We start from the raw sequence: 6000 nt of genomic DNA on the forward strand, positions 1-6000 counted from the left end.
AGTTGAGAAATCTCAACATAAAATTTATGCATTCTATTCAATTCTTAAGAAATTGTAAACAGAATAGATAAAATTATGAAAGCGTACCAGAATCCATAGTATGCAATCGATTTTGGACAAGATCTTCAATTTGCAGATCTTCCTTAGTATCCAAAGAGTTTTGTCGATGAGAAAACAAAACAAAAGCATCATCTGCAAACTGGGACCATAACCCTTATTTATAGAAATATAAGTTTGCCTATTTCTAATTTGGCCCCTGGACCATATGTGCAAACTTATAAATGTTAACCTTAATGAGCTCATAACTTTTGTCATCATAGCTGTATGGTTTCCTTAACAATCTCGTCCATTAATTATATAGACATAGGATCAATGTAATCTTCGTTGTATCTTTCACAACTAAACCATCAATGGTCACGTACATCAATATAATCAAATGATATAGATCAATTATGAATATGTGGCATGAAAATTACATGCAAAGTGATCTATTCATGTCAATTTTCAACTGGTCCTCTTTAATCAAAGTGAGATCAAAACTTTAACTTAAGTTATACAAAGTGTAATGAAGTAAACATCGAACTTTATATCTGATCAGATAATCTCCAAATATATATGTTTCATCAACATAATCAAACATATATAGAAAACATATATAATACAAACTCCCACTAGATTTAGATTTCACCAAATTGAATAACACCCATATGAGTGGTATGCTCATAGAAGACATTGGGTGGTAAACCCTTTGTAAAAGGATCTGCTATCATGGAGTTTGTGCCTATGTGTTCTATCAAAATATGTCCACTTTGTATTCTTTCTTTCACAACAAGGAACTTGATATCGATGTGCTTCGATTTTGTCAAACTCCCATTGTTGTTAGAATTCAATACAGCTGATCGATTGTCATAAAATAACTTCAGTGGTCTTTCAACCTTTCCCAAAATACGCAGCCCAGTGACAAAATTTTTTAGCCATATTCCATGATTAGATGCCTCATAACATGCTATAAACTCTGCTGCGATAGTGGAAGAAGCAGTTAATGCCTGTTTGGCACTTCTCCAAGAGATAGCTCCGCTGGCCAACAGAAAAACATAACCTGAAGTGGATCTCATGCTATCTTGGCATCCCGCAAAATCAGAGTCAGAATATCCCATGATCTCAAGAGTATCTGACCTCTTATATGTAAGCATGTAATCACTAGTTCTCTTTAAATATCTCATTACCCTCTTTGCTGCTTTCCAATGATCCATTCCTGGGTTGCTTAAATATCTGTCCAACACTCCAATAATGTACGTAATATCCAGACGCGTACAAACTTGAGCATACATAAGACTTCCTACAGTTGAAGCATAGGGAATCTTTTGCATTTCTTGAGTCTCGAGGCTTCCTTTAGGGCATTGTTTAAGACTAAACTTGTCTCCTTTAGTGACTGGGGTATTACTTGGTTTACAATCTTGCATGTCAAATCTTTTAAGCACCTTATTGATATAGTTATTTTGTGATAATCCAAGAATACCTTGAGAATGATCTCAATGTATTTGGATTCCTAATACAAAAGATGCGTTATTTCAAAATATCTAGATAGAAATCTCTTGGTATCGTTCAACATACCTGATCCTGTCCGAACGATGAGTCGACGGACGCTGGGGACGTGACGCTCTCCTCTTTCTACGACCAGCTGCACGAATCTCCGGCGAACCTGCAAAGAAGTCGGGCCGGGAAAGGGTTCCCGGCGACGACCCTCCGACGCTCAAGTCAGGCAAGAGGAAAAAGATGAAATGACTCTCAAGACGATAGATTTCATACCTCCGTCGAAGTCTAAGGGCTCTTATATAGAGCTGTGGGGAGGCTTATGCACACCTACCGAGGCGTACACGTGTCCTTTACCATACCGTAGCATGGGCTTCACAGAGAAGCATGCCTAACACCATACTGCTACAGTCCGGGAACCTTTCTGATGGGACGGTAAAACCTTCCGTCATAAGATTATGCGTATAACTTGGTCCTCAAACATGCCCGTTGTCAGAAGATGTTCCCTAATGTCCCCTTGTCCTTTTGTCTCTTCTTTCCCCGCGCCGAGCGTCCATCCGCTCGGCAGACATCAGTCCGACCGGGAAGATTCCACTCCACGTTCTCCGGTCGGCTTGAGACGGTTCCTCCGTTGTTGCTTTACGCCTTGGCCGAGCGGGCTTCCCGCTCGGCCCGGCGACCTTATTCACCATGAGCGTCGGAAACCCGACTCCCCGTCGGGCTGCCTTTGATTCCGCTCAGAGCCGTTCGGCTGGTCGACCCACCCCTTCTCCGATCGGCCGGAACTCATGCTGACCCTTTTGACCTTTGACCTCCACGTGGCGTTGACTCCCCTTCAGAAGGGGGTCCCCCGACCTTATTGCCGGATCACTTGCCTCCCCTTCAAGTCTAGTCGAAGGAGGTAATTAGTCCGACTAACTGGACCGCCAGTCACGCCGAGCGGAGTCTATATACAACTATCCTCCGCTCGGCCCCTACGGGGGTAGCTATAACGTCAGTCAACGCCAACATTCCTCGGATCTCTTCGAAGTTTGTGCCAATCTCCATCATTAAGGCCGAGCACGCGCTCATTAAATGCACTCCAGTAGCCGAATGCCACGTGGCGATGTTGTCGTCATTGTACGGCGGCGGCGTGGTGTCTGACGGGATCGAGGCGGTTTAAAATGGATGGCCCGATGCGTGCTTCGGTTCCCGTGACCTGCATCTGACGGTGGAGGCCGCTCGGGCCCAACCCTATAAAGCCTTCGCCTTCTCCCCCAACCGCATTTCTGCCTTCGTGTGCTCCACAGCTTCTCTCTCTCAGCACTCCGGCGACCCTGCTCTTCTGTTTTCCGACGATCTTCGGCGTTCTTCCCTCGATCCTCCGTTTCTTTGTAAGGTTCTCCTACTTCCTCTCTTTGTTAGCCTGGTGTTTTCTTTAAGTTTCCTTCCCTAGTTTTGGTCCTCTGGGCGCTGTTTCATCTGTTATCTCCTTCCTTCTGTCGTCGGCCTCTTTTTTTGCCTTTTGTTGTTTCGTTCGTTCGGCCAATGGCCAGTTCCTCTCAGCCTCAAGACCAAGCCCTCGGCCCCTGGTATACCACCCTGGAGTCGCGCTTCGATCGGCGCGACGCCGATATTCTGATGGATAATTTTGACATCCCATCTGACTTTGAAATCATCCTACCCTCCCCCTCCGCTCGGCCACACAAACCGTCGCGCGGAGCTTTCTGTGTTTTCCATGACCAGTTCATAGCCGGTCTGCGCTTTCCAGTCCATCCCTTCATCGTAGAAGTTTGTAACTTTTTCGGCATTCCGCTCAGAAGCTTAGTCCCTAACACTTTCCGCCTTCTATGCGGCGTCGTCGTCTTGTTCAAAATCCACAACATTCCCCTCCGACCGGAGGTCTTCTATTATTTTTATTATCCTAAACAGTCCGAGCTGGGTACTTACATGTTCCAGGCTCGGCCCGGTTTGGTCTTCTTTAATAAACTACCCTCTTCCAATAAACATTGGAAAGAGTTCTACTTTTATCTGCGTCTTCCTTAGCGGGCCTCCTTCCGAACCCAGTGGCAGATCGGACCACCAACCTCTCCTGAGCTAAAGAGGTTCAAGACCCGACCAGAATATCTTCACGCTGCCAACATGCTAGCCGGTCTGAAGTTTGACATCACTAAGTTCTTGCCTGAAGGGGTGATGTACATATTCGGCTTGAGTCCGATCAGGACCCCCCTCCTGAGCGGCTTCGGTAAGAATTTTACTCGTACATTTGCCTTGATTGCTAACTGATTTTCTCATTTTTTCTTTGCAGCGGACATTGTCATGGAGTTCGTGATGGCCGACATTTTGAAAAGGAAAGCGGCGGCGCTCGAGGCCGCGGCTGCCAAAGAGATGGAGGCGCTTGGTATTGAGCCGGTCGACTCAAATGAAGGGGAGAGCGGGACTCACGAGGAGTCGGCCGCTCAGGCCTCTCCCCGGATGTGGCAAGAGGAGCCACCCCCAGCGGGGGACCAACAATCCAAGAGGAAGGCTCCGCTCAGGAGGAAGAGCACCCTCTTCGACAAAAGAGATGTCGATGTCGGTTGCTACTCGGAAAACCTAATGGTTCTACTGTACAAAAATTTTGTACAAAGGTCTGAATCTTTTCCTAGCTACCATGTGTTCTTTTAAATTAAACTTGGATCGCCTGCGGAACTTAACACGTTTGATCCAAAGTTTAATCTATTTGTTCTTTTAGGTTTAGACTTGGATCTCCTGCGAAACTTAACACGTTCGATCCAAATCACCTAGGTTATTAATTTCATTAAATATTAATTTCCAAAATTGGCTTCCAGTGCTGACGTGGCGAGGCACATGGCCTTCTTGGATATGGGAACAACCACCACCGACTAGACAAAGCCTTTTAAGGAAAGCTAATATTTAATTTCCTTAAATAACTCTAGGTCAACCGAAAAGAACAATCAAATCACAAGGAAAAGAAAAATAAAAAAAACACAAATTCGAAAACTATTTCGAAATACTAGAATCGCAAGCCTCTTGTATTTGGTATTATTTCCAAAAATAACTAGTATGATGCGAAAAGGAAAAATACTAGTTATACCTTTTAGAAAACCTCTTGATCTTCTACCGTATTCCTCTTCTAACCTCGGACGTTGTGTGGGCAACGATCTTCTAAGATGAGAACCACCTAGCACCTTCTTCTTCTTCCTTCAAGTTTCGGCCAAGCACCAAAATCCAAGGATGAAGAACTTTTTCCACCAACTAAGCTCCAAGGGATGCAAGCTTTCTCTCCTTCTTCTTCTTCTTCTCGAAGTAGTATCTGACCACCACAAAAGCTCCAAGCAATGGAAGAGTTTTGACCACCACAAAGAGGAAGAGAGGGAGAGAGGATGGCAGGGCACAACACCAAGGAAAAGAGGGAGAGAATAATAGAGGTTGTATCTCATGAAGGCACCCCAACCCCTTCTTTTATATTCCTTAGCTTTGGTAAATAAGGAAATTTAATTACAATAAAATTTCCTTAATTTTCCTTGACATCAATTAATTAAGAAAAATTAAATAAAATTTCCTAATCAACTATGTAATGGTCGGCCACCTCATGGAGAGCAAACAAGATAATTTTTAATCAACAATTAAAAATTCCTTATTTGTCTTAGGAAAAAATAAAATTTCCCTTTAAAATCCCTTCATAGTTGATAAAAAGAAATTTCTATAATTTTAATTTTTAACATGTAAATAATTTACAAAGAGAAAAAATAAAATATATTTCCAATCTACAAATAAGGAAAGAGATCTAATCTCTTTTCTTAATCTTTTGTAGAAGAGATATTTTAATTTTAATTCTCTCCAATAAATTATATCTTCCACATAAGAAAAATTTAAAATTAAAATTCTTTTAAATTTAATGGGGGCCAGCCACCTAAGCTTGGGTTCAAGCTAGGGCCGACCACCCATGAATCAAGGCTTGGCCGACCCTAGCTTGATCCACAAGCTAGCTTGGCCGACCCCCTTATCATGGGTATGAAGGTGGGTATAGGTGGGCATAGTACTCTATAAATAAGAGGCTATGATAGGGACCGAGAGGAGGAATTGGTTTTGGTCTCCCGATAAAATTAAGCATCCCGTGTTCGCCCCGAACACAACTTTAATTTTATCAATAATAATTCATTCCACTAGAGAACTATTATTGAACTACCGCACCAATCCCAAATTATATTTTTGGGCTCCTTCTTATTATGAGTGTGTTAGTCTCCCTGTGTTTAAGACGTTGAATGCCCACTAATTAAGTGAGTTACTGACAACTCATTTAATTAATATCTTAGTCCAAGAATAGTACCACTCAACCTTATCGTCAAGTCGGACTAAGTTCACCTGCAGGGTTTAACATGACAATCCTTATGAGCTTATGAGCTCATCTTGGGGACATTATCAACCTAGATTACTAGGACACAGTTTCCTTCTATAATCAACAACACACACTATAAGTGATAT

The sequence above is a fragment of the Zingiber officinale genome, chromosome 6B, assembly GCF_018446385.1.
Source record: "Zingiber officinale cultivar Zhangliang chromosome 6B, Zo_v1.1, whole genome shotgun sequence".
In the NCBI taxonomy this organism is placed as follows: domain Eukaryota; kingdom Viridiplantae; phylum Streptophyta; class Magnoliopsida; order Zingiberales; family Zingiberaceae; genus Zingiber; species Zingiber officinale.